Raw genomic sequence first — 17,553 nt, forward strand, 5'->3', positions numbered from 1 at the left:
ATATAAGCTTTTATGTATGAAAGTCAAAGAGTTGCCCTCTAAAAAAGGGAGTACAGCGTTTTCATTTTCTTAAATAAGCAAACTTGTAAAAAGGCAAACACATGCAAAATGGTGTACAATATGGGTGAATACTTTCCTTTAAAATCTGAACCGCAGCCGTCTCACAGTCTCTCGTGAACACTGTGTGATTAGATAGGGTGTGCCTCTATCTAGCACACCCAAACTTGTAAAAAGGCATGTATATTAGTATTGCATCAGTTAAAGGGATACTAAACCCAATCTCTTTCTTTCATGATTCAGATAGAGCATTACATTTTAATCAACATTCTAATTTACTCCTATTATCAATTTTTATTTGTTCTTTTGGTATCTTTATTTGAAAAAAGCAGAAATGAAGGCTATGGAGCTGGCCCATTTTTGGTTCTGAACCTTGGATAGCAGTTGCTGATTGGTGGCTACATTTAGCTATCCAATCAGCAAGAGCAACCTAGATGCTGAACCTAAAATGGGCTGGTTCCAAAGCTTTAATTCCTGCTTTTTCAAATAACGATACCAAGAGAACGAAGACAACTTGATAAAAGGAGTAAAATAGAAAGTTGCTTAAAATTGCATGCTCTATCCGAATCATGAAATAAAATATTTGGGTTTAGTATATCTTTAATGCATTGCATCCTCTTAGAGGATTTTTAAATGCTACCATTGGTATTAGGAGTGTTGCAACTATTCAAATGAGGTACCTTACTGCATTTATTTTCTTGAAGACACAATTAACATGTTTTAAACTTTTATAAATCTACTCAAAATTACATGCTTGTAGAGCCAGTGACCAAATTATAGAATTCTAAAAAATTGTTAAAAAACATATACTTCAATGCACAAAATATAAATGTTTTCAATACAAACTCTGTATGCACCAAAATGGCTGCTTAAAGGGACACTGAACCCAATTTTTCCCCCCCGTGATTCCGATAGAGCATGAAATTTTAAGCAACTTTGTAATTTACTCCTATTATCAAACTGTCTTCATTCTCTTGGTATCTTTATTTGAAATGCAAGAATGTAAGTTTAGATGCCGGCCTATTTTTGGTGAACAACCTGGGTTGTCCTTGCTAAATGGGTGGATAAATTCATCCACCAATAAAAGAGTGCTGCCCAGAGTTCTGAACCAAAAATAAAACTTGGATGCCTTCTTTTTCAAATAAAGATAGCAAGAGAACGAAGAAAAATTGCTAATAGGAATAAATTAGAAAGTTGCTTAAAATCGCATGCTCTATCTAATTGGGTTCAGTGTCCCTTTAAATGATATTGCCTAGATTAATTTGCAGCTAGACTAACTGGAGGATTTCAAGCTTGTTCTTTTTTTTATTTAATTTTTTTATTTAAGCTATTGCTTAAATATCAGGAAAGAGTAATGTTAGAAATTGGTTTTCGGATATTAAATCCAATTTTAAATTTAAATAATTATGTATTACTGTGAATTTTTACTTTTGAATAAATATTTACTGATTTCCACAGACAATATGAAAGCTTATGAAATTTAACATTCAAAAGCTTTATTTGATAAAGTAAAATACAACTTTTTATTTAATTTTTTTTTAAATTATTGTCTATTTTTCAACAAATATTCATCATTAATTTTGAATAAACATAGGTGGCCATTTATTATTTAATGAGTTGGTATACAATTGAAGATTTAAATATATTATTTTCTCTAGTTTGCCTTAAAGGGACATTAAACACAAAATCTTTCTTTCATGATTCAGATAGAGAATACAATTTTTAAACAGTTTGCAATTTAGTTCTATTATCAAATTTATTTCATTCTCATGTTATTCGTTGTTGAAGAGATACCTAGGTAGGTAGCATGCACATGCCTGAGGCACTACATGACAGGAAATAGTGCTGCCATCTAGTGCTCCTGCTAATGTATAACATTGTTGCAAAACTACTGCTATATAGTGCTGCAAACACGTGCTCCTGAGCTTACATTTCTGCTTTTCAAATAAGGATAACAAGAAAACGAATAAAATATGATAATAAAAGTATATTAGAAAGTTTATTATGGAGTTCATGTGTTTCAGCGATTACCATTGTTAACACGTGCATAACATCCAAAATATAGACATGAAATCTACATAGACAAACATTGGCAATGCAATTGGTTATACTGAAGAGCTTAATAACTTTAAATGTTGCCCTGTCATATAATGGCACATTTCAGTTCATTAACTAGATCTAGCTTGGTCAACTGTAAGTACTATTATTGTGAAGTGGAAGCATCTAGGAGCAATATAATCCCCAGCAAGTAAAAATCATCCTTTCATCTGTTGCATTACTCACTACAGAGTTCCAAACTGCCTCCGGAAGCAACATCAGCACAATAACTGTGCATTGGGAGCTTCATGAAATCAGATTGAATGGTGTCATATTAACATGCTAATTCCCGAGCTTGACTGGTGTAACATATGCCACCACTGGACTCTCGAGTAGTGGAAATATGTTCTTTGGAGTCATCACACTTCACTATGTGGCAGTCCGATGAAATAATTTGGGTATGGTGGATGCCAGGAGAACGCTAGCTACAGTAATGTATAGTGCCTGCTGTAAAGTTTTGTGGAGGACAGATATTGGTCTGGGGGTATTTTTCAGGGTTGTTGTGAAGGGTACTCTTAATGCTACATTATACAAAAACATATTAGACAATTGGGTGTTTCTAACATTTTGGGGAATGTACTTTCCAGCATGACTGTGCCCCTATGAACAAAGCAAGTTCTATAAAGACATGGTTTGATGAGTTTAGTGTGCAGGAACTCAAGTAGCCTGCACAAAGCCTGAATTCAACCCCACTGTACACCTTTGGCATGAACTGGAATGCCAATTGCGAGCCAGTCCTTCTCATACAATATTAGTGCCTGACCTCACAAATGCTCTTTTTGTTGAATGGGCACACATTCACACAGCCACACTCCAAAATATTATGGAAATATTGTGTAAAACCTTCCCAGAAGAATTGCAGCTGTTATAGTGGCAAAGGGGGAGTCAACCCATACTAATGACCATGGTTTTAGAATGAAATCACCAACAAGCTCATATAGGTGTATGGTCAATTGCCCACATGTAGTATATCAGTGAATACATTTATTCTGGTTTTGACATTGAACAGAATAATAACTGCTAACTTTACTCATACTAAACAGGGGGAAATTAAAAATAAAATTGTAATTCATATGACTAACACACTTAGGGGGTAATTCACAATCTATGGTCTGAGGTGTAGTCGGCTTTTTTACGAAGAAAAGGCCATTTTTTGTTTCAACCATTTTATAATGGCACATTTTTAGCTTCCTCCTGCAGCCTCTATCACATTTTTGTCTGCCTGAGAAAAGTTCTTGGTGATCATAATCCATTTTCAAGAGACTTTCCAACAGCTTTTCAAGACAATTTTGGCCTTTTCTAATTAAATACCTGAAGGCACTTGATAAAGCCATGAAATTGCCTTTTCGACATCTTTGCAAGAACTCTACGACTATTTGGAATCATTCAATTATATTTCATAAGTGCAAGGCACTCTGAAATGGCCACAGGAGATATTTTAGAGGTTTATTTGCGTACATGATATTGATTTAGTAAAGCTCTATTTATCACTATTGTATAGTACATCTCTAGTGGCCAGGGGACACATTTATATATGTATTGAGTATGTTATATTCTGTACAGCTAAGGTGATCTTCAAGAAAAGTGAGATCAGGAACCCGTGAGCTAGAAATGACATATAGTAATGTATATCTATAAATGTCACAATTGTACTGTCAAACTTGCACTGTTGTAATTCTCACTATTAGTACAGGCGTCTTCATGACCGGACTTTTAAATGGTATTGCACAAAGGCAATCTGAAAAAAGGCATTAACTCAAAAGAACTTTACTGTAACCTTAAAGCGACATAAAACAAGTTGGCATGGAGGCAAAATATAATAATATGTACTTGAATTACTTTACCTGCAAATTTATACTGCAGTGCCTCACCATTAACCCTATCTTTTATGTATCTGAATTGTACAGCTCTAACTCCCCCACACAATTCCCTTATATGGCTGTAGCTATCTCCACCTTTGCTTTCGTAGAATACAAGACTTTAACACTCCTTATCTGCTGGAGCATGTCTAGAAACGAATAAGCTGCTGTGAACTCAGTTAAAGGGCCACTGTAAGTAAATATTTTTTATGCCTGTTACTAACTAACTACCCCAAATACGCTTTTTATCAATAGCATTTCATTAACATATCTCTACCGTATATCAGAAATCTTGTCTGCAAATTTAATTGTTTTCCAAACCCACTCCGTGGGTATCCTTTGCTCTGTACCAATCCGTTAACAGTACCTAGGTTTCAAAATGGCGCTTTAAACACAAAGTTATTGGTTTAAGTATTTTGAACACTCAGTGCTGAAACTAGTGGGCAGGATAACGTGACATCATCGGCGAATAAAAGATATAACTTTTAGAACGTTATGAAACTTCGTTTTGGAGAAAATATAGGTCAGTAGGTTTTAATTAATGTTTATTAACTTTAATATGTTAGTTGTTTAGCTTAAAAATTATAACAGAAAGTAATCCTTTAAAATACAAAGCATGTATTTCTGATGCTAAACACTGATAAGGGGGTTGGATCAGACTTCTCCAGACAGCATAGCTAAGTAAATAATTTTGCATATTTTTGTAAATTATTTTAAAATACTTGCCAGCAATTTTTAAACAATTTTTTTATGCAAAGTATTTTTACTTAATTAGCCCTTTTAGGATATGCACAGATTTAAACATGTTTTATTGCACTTTAAAGTGAATGTACATTTTGATGCTAAAGTGCCCGGATTTTAAAAATTCGATTAAAAACAGGGGCACTTTAATTCATCAAAATTTACATTTCACTCCTGTTGTGAAAAAAAACTTACCTTTTAATCTTGACAGCAGCTCGAGCTTCCTCCACCCGTCGCAAAGCCTCTTCCTGGGTCTAAAATGAAGAATCCGGCTTCCTCCAATCACAGCGTTGAATCAGACACTGATTCCCCCGGGGGGGGAGCGGTGATTGGAGGATGACCTATCCATCATTTCTGACATCAGAAATGGCTTGCAACGACCGGAGGAAGCTAGATCTGCTGTCAAGTTTAAAAGGTAAGTTTTTTTTCACAACAGGAGTGAAATGTAAATTTTGATGAATTAAAGTGCCCCTGTTTTTAATCAAATTTTTAAAACCGGGCACTTTAGCATTACAATTTATATTCACTTGAAGGGGTGTGAAAGGGCAATTGTTTATGTCATTGTTGGATGGCTTCCCAGTTTCTATCCTGATAACAAGTACTTAAAACACAAAATCACCTTATCTAGTGAAAACACATTCACAGCTGTGAGCTCTGAATGCACAAATAAATTTTGGATTGTGATCACTTAAAAAAAAACCTGTCCAATTTGGCCAAAAAGGAAAAAAACCTTTTCAAAGCAAATAGCTGATAGATTGTGATTGACAACCTGGCTGCTAAAACCCCACCAATAGAAAAGTTCACAAAAACATTTATTAAAGGTGTGCCATGGAATTGGTAGAAGAGCAAGAGAAGATGCCAATGTTATTACTGTAGAAATTGGCCCCAGTACTACACTGCAAATTAAAACAACAAACTGATTTGCTGCCAGGGTGTTGATATCAATGCCAGTGTGTATAACAAAAGTTTGCCACCTGATACTTTACATGTAGTTTTGGTACTATGTCAAAAAGGTTTTAAGAGTGCTTCTCTGCTTTTTTTTTGCTGTTGTTTGTTTTTGTTGTTGGATACTGCACCATTTACTGTTTATCATTACAGACTGCATGATATGTTGCATGACTTTATTAAATGACATCAGCAGCACTGCATAAAGTGAATGCTATACCACTCACAAGATAATATATAGAACATAAGTTATTGTGAGCAGAAGATGACAAACATAACCATTGTATGTGTTACATTTTTTCTATGACTGACTATAAAAGCGGCCAATTGATAAAACAAGGTCACATACTACATCTCTAAACTCTTCAATAATTCCCTGGACTCAGTTTGTGAAAACAGGAATGTTCAGTGATCAATAACTTCTTAAATAAGGCAAAATGAGATAATGGAAATGTGACATAGCATGGCCTGGTAAAATTATTTTGCCAATAAGTTTCTTTGAAATGGTGTTTTTACACAGGATGTGAAACAGTCCCCTGTATTAGATGTAATTTAAAGAGGGTATCTACGTAATAAAACTCTGGTGAGAAATGTCATGCCACTCATCCCTAGAGTGATCACACTGATTTACTTCAAACATTACAACTTACAGCTAGATTTACCATTACTTAGCTACTCTGCTGTAGCACAGACTGTTATTGAATCAGATTACTTACGGGAATTATATTTACATTTAAAATGTTTACTATATTTGCATATTTACCTGAGTAGAGAAAAATAATTCAATTATATATCAGTATAACAAAATAATGAGCTTTTTAGAAGTTAACATTTCAGAATTAAACAAAACATTGCATTTGATTAATAACTAGTAGCTTATGCTAAATCATTTTGATAATATGCTGGTTTATTCTTCTTAGCTCATGCATAGGGTGCTCATATTGCCGCTTTAAGACAGGACACATATGAAAAATACATATGTCAGGGCTGTTTAAAGGAATATTTTGAATAATGTTCCATTATAAGAACCCTGACATATGTATTTTACATATGTGTCCTGTTTTAAAGCGGCAATATGACCATCCTACTCATGCATGTAGTTACACACAAGAAATACAATTGTGTCAGTTTAAGTGCTATTAAACTGACTCTAGGAAAATATTTTCTTTAAATTATGTAGAATTAATTATGTGTAATACCAGAGTGTTCAGCCTCTTAAATATGGAGGAGTACACAGTGTAATTCTCCTTATCCCTTTCCATGTAAGGAGGACAATACTATGGGATCAATGTATTGAGCAGTGTATTCTGCTTTTAAATCTTTTTGGGGTAGACTCACTAATGTGAGCCTACTTTCCACAATGTAAGAAGCGGAGGTCACATCTGACGTTTGTTTTGTGTAATTGACAGGCCCTGCTCTCGTGCTATTGGTAATGCAAGAGCAGGGGGTGGATTTGCAAGAGGAAGTCATTGTGCAACGCTACATGCAGGCAGCAGATGTACAGAGTCCACTACCTATTTGCCGTGTAGGTGGGTGGACAGGTTCCCAAGTCTGGAACCTTGAATGCCCACAATTTAGTACATGGGGCCACATTTATCATACTGCATAGTGGTATTATATGGTTTACCTGGGGGTGAATAAGGAAAGATCATTACTTATACATTACAAATGATGCAAAGAAGGTTCTTATAGATATCAAAAAAGAAAAGAAAGAAGAAACAACTTTAAGACACAGACTTGTAAATTCTAATTAGCAGTGCTAATAGTGCATGTAGATGAGACCAAAAAAAATGAAAAATAGAAACAAATAAATAAAACTTATCCTTTAATTCACCCAGTTTTTAAAATTGGGTATACACATACCCTCATTAAAAACATTTACATTTTTATAGTACAAAAAACAAATTAAGACTACTGGGGTGTCTGGGAATATCAATGAATATTCCACACACTGCGAGTAAAAAAGATCCCTGTAGTAATTACCACTAGGATTAGGTGAGCCCCACAAATATGGGTAATAGTTGGGCTTAACACATATATACTCTCACATAATGGATTACCACGATTAGTATCACAAAAAGGTTCAAGGGCTACAGTCTTACTCCGGATAGATACTAGTGTGATCAAAATATAACAAAATTAAAGTGCACACATATTATTCAGACAAACCTCAGCAGCCACACAAGTGCTAACAGGGGGCAAATAATGCTTCTGTTAAATGTAGAGATGTGTTGTTCCACTTTAAAAGACAATTTTATATATATATATATACACTTAAAGCTGGTTCTACTCTCTCTAATTATTTTTTTAATGTCCTTATAGCTGTTACTTGCAGATGTCTCTATTTTTGGATATTTTTTCTCTTTCCTACAAAAACAACAGAAACGTTATCCTTCCTCCTCCTAAACTCTATCCAATCTCATGTACGAGACCTAAATTATCAGAAGTCATGTTGAGTGCTAATTATCAAACCAATGCAAACATATGAAAATGTGGTAGAAAGCAGAACTCCACCTTTGTGGCTGACACAGGCACATTCATAGTTATTTGGGTTTATGTATCTCTACAAATAGATTTATAAATGGTAGAGCTGAGGCACATAGCACATAAAAATTCTTATATGTCCCACCACTAACTACAGAGTGCCTCTGGAAGCAATATCAACACAAAAACTGTGCCTTGGGAGGTTCATGAAATCAACATGTCTAATGTTAAAGGGACAGTCTACACCTATGTCATCCTAAAGTCTTACCTTAGTTTAAGCTGCAAATAGTCTCCTGCACTCTTTCTATATCATGCAGCAGGAATGGTAAAAAAGTTACTTTAAAATGAATATTGTTTCTGGCCAGTTTGAAATGGCTGCCAAGCTCCACCCACCAATGACATCACGAGCTGGGCTGCATCTATGCACTCTGCTAAATAGCATTGACAGTCTGTTAAATCCAACTAGTGAGCCTTTTGTGAGTGGACACCATATGCAGCCCAGGTTGTGATGTCATCAGTGGTTGGAGCTTGGCAGCCATTTCAAACTGGCCAGAAACAATATTCATTTGAAAATAACTGTTTTACCGTTCCTGCTGCATGATATAGAAAGGGGTTCAGGAGGCTATTTGCAGCTTAATCTAAGGTGTAGACTATCCCTTTAAGTCATGGCTGGAGTGGTGTAGAGCACACTGCCATTAGACTCTGGAGCAGTGGAAATGTGTTTTCTTGAGTGATGAATTCTACTTCACTCGAGTGTGGAGGTGACTGCAGGACTATATGGCAGCAGTTTTGCACCTATGATATACATTAGCAAGAGACGGCATCACTACTTCCTTTCATCTAGTGCTCCAGACATGTACACGCTACCTATCTAGATATCTCTTCAACAAATAATAACAAGAACAAAGCAAATTGATAATAGAAGTACATTTGAAACTTTTTTTTTTTACAATTGTATTCTCTATCTGAATTATGAAAGAATTTTTTTGGGTTTCATGTCCCTTTAAAGGGGCATTAAAGACACAAAGGCCCCTATTTATCAAGGTCTGTCAGACCTGATCCAACAGTGCGGATCAGGTCCGACAGACCTCGCTGAATACGGCGAGCAATACGCTCGCCGTATTCAGCATTGTACCAGCAGCTCACAAGAGCTGCTGGTTCAACGCCGCCCCCTGCTGACTCGCGGCCAATGGGCCGCCAGCAGGGGGGTGTCAATCAATCTGATCGTACTCGATCGGGTTGTTTTCCGGCGATGTGTGTCTGCCTGCTCAGAGCAGGCGGACAGGTTATGGAGCAGCGGTCTTTGTGACCCCTGCTTCATAACTGCTGTTTCTGGCGAGCCTGCAGGCTTGCCAGAAACACCGGACATCAAGCTCCATTTGGAGCTTGATAAATATGCCCCAATTAATCTTCCATAATTGAGCTAGTACATGCAATTTTAAACACCTTTCTTGTTTACTTCCATTATTAAAGTTGATTTGTTCTCTTGGCATCCTTAGTCGAAGAGCACACCTAGGTAGGATATTAAGCAACAATGCACTGCTTGAAACTATAAAATGTCAAAACAAAAAGAAGGTGCCTCATAGTGTCTCATGACTAACTCCCATCCACAAACAGAAGACAGAAACTTATAGTAAACATTGCATATATATGATATAGCCTGATGGAACAGTGTTTACCTCTAATAACTGCATTGCTACACTTTATATTGTTTTTTATATAATACACGTTTAACTGCTCCTTTAGCTATTTCTGTCCCTGAGCACCTCCAGCCCACATCTGCTTGTTGAAAAGTGAGTTGCTTACAATGGCCAGCATTGCTGAGGTTGCAGTGTCCGGAGGCAAATTCTACTGGCTGACTCTGAGGACCCAGTTTTCCTGGATAGCACATCATGTGAGTTTCTATCTTATAACTGTGGCCTTTAGTTAGTCATACTATACCATCAGGCACCTTTTTCTTAGGTACTTTTAGTTATCTGCTAAAAGTGTTTTAGTTTTCTAATTAAGGGATATTGAACTTTCTATGTAGAGACTGGACTTTAGGATATCCAGCACTAAACTAATCCATATTTCACATATATTACTTGCTGAACTCTATGTACTATTATATGCTTGTATTACACATTTAGGGCTAGATTAACAAGTGGAGCTTAAAAGTATCAGTCCATTTGAGTACTAACACCACTCAAGTTCAAACAATAGTGCTCATATTCTTGACCTCCTATTACAAGTTGAAAGTAAACAGTTTTTGGTGGAGCGAAAGCGTCTAGCGCTAACATTAGGCGGTTGGATAGTGCAGCCCAGCTAAGTCCTTTTCCCCATAGACTTTTACAGGGTGTTTTACAAAACATGTTTTACATGTGTTTTATTATACTTTAATTCTAGCCCTAACACTTTACTCTAGGTATAAATTGTGCTACAATTGTTGTGCTTTCATGTGTTGTGAGCACAACACATAACTCACAACTTGTTAAATGAGCGAAGTTTAACACGGCGAGTTATCCATTGAAAATAAAGAGCACACTAAAGAGATGTCAGCCATGCTAAACATTCTCTGGTAATTCTTTTTTACTATTGGTCTGTAATACCAGATTGACTGCTATTCTGGGTGAGGGTCCACATATTAATAGTGTATCCTGCAATATCAATAGCTCCCCATGTGTAATCTAGGCCTTAATAGTTAAAATTACATTAATCTTTGTGTATTCCAAATTGGTTGTGGCCGCTGTAGACAGTCTTCTGAGTGTCTATTTTGTTTTTGAGTTCCTATATTTACTGATGGGATCTAGTTAGTAATAGGTGGCTGCACATATATGCCTCTTGTCATTGACTCACCAAATGTGTTTATCTAGCTCCCATTGCTGCTCCTGGCCCTACTATTCAACAAAGAGTTACAAAGTAGCAAAGTAGAAAAAAATTGGAAGGTTGTATTAAGTACATTATCTGTCCTAATCCTTAGTTTATTTTTAGCTTTATTGTCTCTTTAATATTAAAATAATGTGACAATTTAATACATAATGTCATTGTTTGAAGTTGTTTGGAAAATGTTTTTTTTTTTTTTAAATGTTGCCAACGTGATTTAACAGGCCAGTTTGTGGTATTTTATGTACTGTATGAGCAGTTGCAATGACTTTATCAGAGCTTTTTATTTTTATTAACATTTTTCAGCATAAAAGGGACAGTCTACTTCAAAATTGTTTTTATTACCCATTCCCTAGTATTGCACAGCCAATAGGGTTATAACAATATACTTTTTACCTCTGTGATTGCTTTGTATCTAGGCCTCTGCAGACTGCCCCTTATCGCAGTGCTATTTACAGATTCACACTTAAGTCATTTAGTGCTGACTCAAGAATAACTTGAGCACATTGTTATCTATATCTCACACATGAAGTGTCTTGCTGTAAAAAAGCTATTAAAAAAATGCACTCAGATAAGAGGCAGCATGCAGGGGCTTAGAAACCGGCAGAAGTTTAGAGGACTAAAGGTTATGAAGTATATTAATATAACAAAGTGGGTTGTGCAAAGCTGGGGAATGGGTAGTAAAGACGTTATCTATCTTTTTAAACAATGAATCCACAGAAGAAGGCAGCACCTTGCAGTATAAAAATATCTTTATTTCCACATGCTGGAATAAAACAGTGACGGAATAAAACTCATGTGGAAATAAAGATATTTTTATACTGCAAGGTGCTGCCTTCTTCTGTGGATTCATTGTGGCTATAGGGATTACAGCGCCCTTTCTGGCCTGCACCTGACAGTGGAGCTGAGCTACAAACTGTTGTAGTATCTTTTTAAACAAAATACATTTTTGATTGTCTCTTTAACTGAATTCCTGCTTAAGTGCAATGGTTAATCATGAACTTGTAATACGAGGGGTAGTTTCCACTTTGCACTTGTCATTGGAAGTTTAGAGAGCATTATTTATCAACAATTTGCTAAGTGAATTTGTCAGTTTCTTTAAAAAATAATTAAATACAATTAATTGAATAATATCTGAAAGTCAAAAAAATGAATGTTTATTAAATAGATTTTTCCTGATGTCGGCTTAAAAAACCTGCTACCTTTATTTACCAAATTTTTGCTGATAAAGTCTTATGTCTGAACATTTAGAATTTATCTTTCATCATTGCAATTTAAATCCTTTCGGCGAGATTACGAGTGGAGTGCAAACATTTGTGCCCTAGAGATATGGAGTATATTGCAAAGCTTTTCTCTCATTGGGTTTACCAATTGTATTACGAGTAGAAAGTAAACTCTATCGCATGAGCCTAATTGCGATTTACGCTAGAATCATTACTGTGACATCAGAGCTCTGGTTAACTTTTTTTTAAAACTAAAATATTGCACAAAATATCAAAAATACATTAAAAAGTATAGTTTCACTCATAACAACACCATCTAATAAAAGTTAATAAAAAAAAACTATTGCCCACAAAAGTTATAAAGGCTCAAAGATATGAGATCTCAGGTGTTAGAAAAAAGGCAGGCAAAGGGCTTTAACATATATATGTGTCTATATATATATATATATATATATATATATATATATATATATATATACCGTATATGTATATATGTCTATATATGTGTAAATATGTATTTATGTATTTATATGTGTATATATGTATTTACAGACATATAAACACATAAATACATATATATATATATATATATATATATATATATATATATATATAAATATGTAGACATATATATAAGTGCATTGGAGCCCTTTGCTGTTAAGTAGATGAAAACATGTAATAGCATATTTATGCAATATTCATATTTAATAAAGGTTGTAAGTATGTATTTACTGTAAATATTTGACATTGAAATGTTCTTTACTTAGCAGAATATGTTTTCCATATATTTATAAATAGAAATTCCTATCTGTATATATCTATGCCTATATATAATCGTGTATATATATATATATATATATATATATATATATATATATATATATATAAACGCACACGTGATACTCTGACTTCGGATTTTTGCACTCATCAGGTTACCACCAGAGCGAAAACAGTTTACTTTCAACTCATAATATGAATGCAACCCAACAAGCACAAAAATCTTACTTCTAGGGCAATTAATGCTCAAGCGGGAGCATTCATTTGCGCTACACTCGTAATCTGGCCCTTTATTTTTTTATTTAGCGATAAGCAAAATACATTTTCACAATAATTCACAATTATATGTTAGTGTTAGGTTGGTCTTAAACAAAATAAAAAGCTATGGCTTGATTGAAAGGGACAGTCTAGTCAAAATTAAACTTTCATAATTCAGATAGGGAATGCAAGTTTAAACAAATTTCCAATTTACTTTTATCTTCAAATTTGCTTTGTTGTCTTGTTATTTTTTGTGGAAAGCTGAACCTAGGTAGGCTCATATGCTAATTTGTAAGCCCTTTAAGCCTGTCTCTTATCTCAGTGCATTTTGCCAGTTTTCCCAGCTAGACCATGCTAGTTCATGTGTGCCACATAGAAACCATTGTGCTCACTCCCATGGATTTATTTATGAGTCAGCACTGATTGGCTAAATTGCAAGTCTGTCAAAAGAACTGAAATAAGGGGCAGTCTGTAGAGGCTTAGATATAAGGTAATCACAGAGGTAAAAAGTGTATTAATATAACCGTGTTGATTATGCAAAACTGGGGAATAAAGGAATTATCTATCTTTTTAAACAATAACAATTCTGGAGTAGACTGTCCCTTTAATCTTGACAAACATCTGTCTCTGAAAACACTATAAATGCATGCACTAATAAACGAATAAATGGAACATAAACTTTGTCAAATGATTAATTTTTGTTCTTGATTTTGTCATTCATTTCTGACATTGGTTATCTTGAAAGACTTTTATAAATTAAAAAATAAAAACAACATTTGTATACCTTCTAGACTGGGCTAAAGTAAACTTTAAAGGAACATTAAACCCAATTTTTTTATAATTCATATAGAGAATACAATTTTAAACAAAATTCCAATTGACTTCTATTATCTAATTTGCTTTATTCTTTAGATATCCTTTGTTTAAAAAATAGCAATGCACATGGGTAAGCCAATCGCATCTGTGCGCAGCCACCAATCAGCAGCTTCTGAGCCTATCTAGATATGCTTATCAGCAAAGAATATCAAGAGAATGAAGCAAATTAGACAATAGAAGTAAATTGGAAAGTTGTTTAAAATTGCCTTCTCTTTCTAAATCATGAAAGAAAATTTGGGTTTAATGTCGCTTTAAGCATTTGGAGAGTGCTGTCATTTCTATTTATAGCACTTTTTTAATCTTACACTGTTTTTGCTAATTTTATTTTTCTTAGAAACGTTGTGAAGATATCAATAATTGTAAATTGATTATATTTTATTGCCATTGAACTAAAATAATTTAAATGCATACCAACATTAAATATCCTAAACAAATAAACGAAAAAAAAAGTCACTTATAAAATTTCATGTGGTTGTTTATTAGATCAATTGTTAATGTAACAGGTTTTACTATAAATGCTTATTTTCTTTTATAATCACAGTGCAGTTTGTTTATTTCTGATTGCTGTTATAAATTTAGATTATGAAATAGTTTATTCTTGTTTGTTCCTAGATAAGCACTTCCATTGAAAAGTACATTTAGTAAACCAGGCTTTTTACTGACTCAGATGTAAGATCATTAAGGAATATGATTGAAAAATCCATATAATATGTAGTTTGTGTACAGTGAAAGCTTTTAAAATAAACATATCATTCCACAGTCATCCTATGAACATGTCAAATATTATGCCTGTTGAGAACACAAATATTTTTAGTTCAATCCTCTTCTTTAGCTTGGTCTCTGTCTTAATCCCTTTTCTGTTTTTACACAGAGAGACAGACAGATATATATATTAAATGGACAGTTTACACTTTCTCCCCTTTAATTTCTTTCCAGTTATTTATTTTACCTGCCTTAGTGTATTAAATTGTTTACAAATTGCTAGTTTACCTTTGTTTAGGTATTTGAAATAGCTGATTTTGCCAGTGAAATCGCTGCCTATACTGAAAATGTTAAGTATTGACTCTATAAAAGCTATGTACACAGAGGGGCCTATCTATCAAGCTCCGTACGAAGCTTGAGGGCCTCCATACGAGGGCCTCCGTACGAAGCTTGAGGGCCTGGAGGCTCGCCAGAAACACCAGTTATGAAGCAGCGGTCACCACAATTCAACCTGATTGAGTACGATCAAGTTGATTGACACCCCCCTTCTGGCGGCCCATTGGCCGCGAGTCTGCAGGGGGCGGCATTGCACCAGCAGCTCTTGTGAGCTGCTGGTGCAATGCTGAATACAGAGAGCGTATTGCTCTCCGCATTCAGCGATGTCTGTCGGACCTGATCCGCACTGTCGGATCTGGTCCGACAGACATTTGTTAAAAAGGCCTCATAGCCAGCAAAAGAAATAACACTCACAGTGGGAGGTAGGAGAGATAAGCAATCCAATGTTAATTTCAACTGTTTCCTCTAAAATGATAAAATAAAGAAACCTGATTTTTCTGCAAGCTCAACACATTTTAATAGGTTGCAGTTCCAATTATCAAAACTAGCTAATTCATATACACAAATAAACACAAATAAGCTATTTTCATACACTTTATACCCTGCAACTGTTATAATAAGTCAGTGGAAACACATTAAGTGAAAAATAGTTTTATAGTACACTGTCCCTTTAAAAAAACAGCATCAGGAACCTCTTGATCTGATCCCCAGCATATCATTGATCTTCCTCACTGTCATTAGATAGGCTGGACATTAGCAGATTAAAGGTTGAACCCTCCCATTATTCTAATTGGTTGTTGTCAGTCAATAAAATAAAGTTTGCACAGCATCAAAAGCTACATGGAAGGGGAAAACTAGAGTGACGGCTTGTATAATTACATCAATGGACATAGAATACCATCACCACAATATTGTAGCAACTCCTATTTGTGGTGCTATGCTTTAGAATCGGCCAATACCCTGGAGCCACTTCTGTTTTTAGCTAGCCGTGTATAATAGCTTAGAAGTGACTCCTCGAGCAATCACTTTTACACAACAGTCTACACACATGGTACCTGATTAGAAATGTTTTAAAAGCTTTTTAAACAGTCACTTTTCTAGCATACTATGGGCTCCATGTACTAAGTAGCATACACAGCTTTTGAGCCCTTGCAGGGCATGTTTGCACATGTGAGGCTCAGAGGCTGCTTCATGCAATGTAAGAACTCATCGCTGCCTCTTACAATCTCCACCACCTCTGAGTTAGCAAAAAGAAATCACCCGGAACACGCTGGTTCTGAGCAGCATTAACACTTGCTTGAGTGTGTAATGGTACATACAGGCAGCAGATGTACAGGGTCAAACTGAGAACCTTGTCTTCACTGCATTTAGTACTTGGGGCCCTAGGGTTTTACTTTCTCAAGTGGGACCTGACTTGTGGTTCCCAAGTTTGACTTTATCATTGCCTTTATCACCTATGCAAGGGTTAATCCATAGTAAGCTAGTGTCAGTTACTGAAAAAATACATGCACTAACAAGGTAATGTTTGTGTTAGAATGTCCCTTTAAATATTTAGATTAATGTCTCTTTAATTGCTGTGGTACAACTTGTCAACAATTTATTTACTTCATTGCAGAACGGTTTAAATCACAACCCCCACTGTGTTAGTATTTGCCACAGTCACAGCTGTTAGTAAACTGTAGAAATAGTTGATTCAATATTTGGTTCTATTATCAAATGAGAAAACTTAGTGTCAATTGGTCTTTGATTAAAAAAAAAAAAAAGGTTATACATTTGTTCAAAAGTATTGCTTTTTTCTCCCATACAGGGATACTATTTGAAGAGTTGGTGCGTATGTTAAATATAGCACAATGTTATATACTGAACAGGCAAGATGACCTTACTGGGGTAAGATCATGTCAAATAAACCTCAAAGCTTTGACTGAGAGGATAAGGTATTTGATCAGAGTGGAACACCAAAGCTTTACTTAATTAGATGTAAGTAAAGCCTTTAGCACTGCTTGACAACTGTACAAGTTAATCTTTCTAGCAGTTAGTTCTAAAATTGTTAAGTGGATGAGATATTTGCTTAGGGATAGACAAAATATAATACTAAACTGACTTCAATCCTACAAAGGGACTGTGATCAGTGGAATATTTAAAAGTCTTAAGTAGGGCAGGTAGCATTTAATGACTATACTAGAAAGTTAATCATCAGATGCTGGAACCCAATTAACACATTTCTTATGTTCGGCATAGCCACACACTGTAACGTAATACTAAAAATGTCTGTGTGCAAGGTTTTATCATTAGATTAAAGCAATCACCACTATGTTTTTTATTTTATTTTAAATGTA

Source organism: Bombina bombina, chromosome 2 (genome assembly GCF_027579735.1).
Source record: "Bombina bombina isolate aBomBom1 chromosome 2, aBomBom1.pri, whole genome shotgun sequence".
Lineage (NCBI taxonomy): Eukaryota > Metazoa > Chordata > Amphibia > Anura > Bombinatoridae > Bombina > Bombina bombina.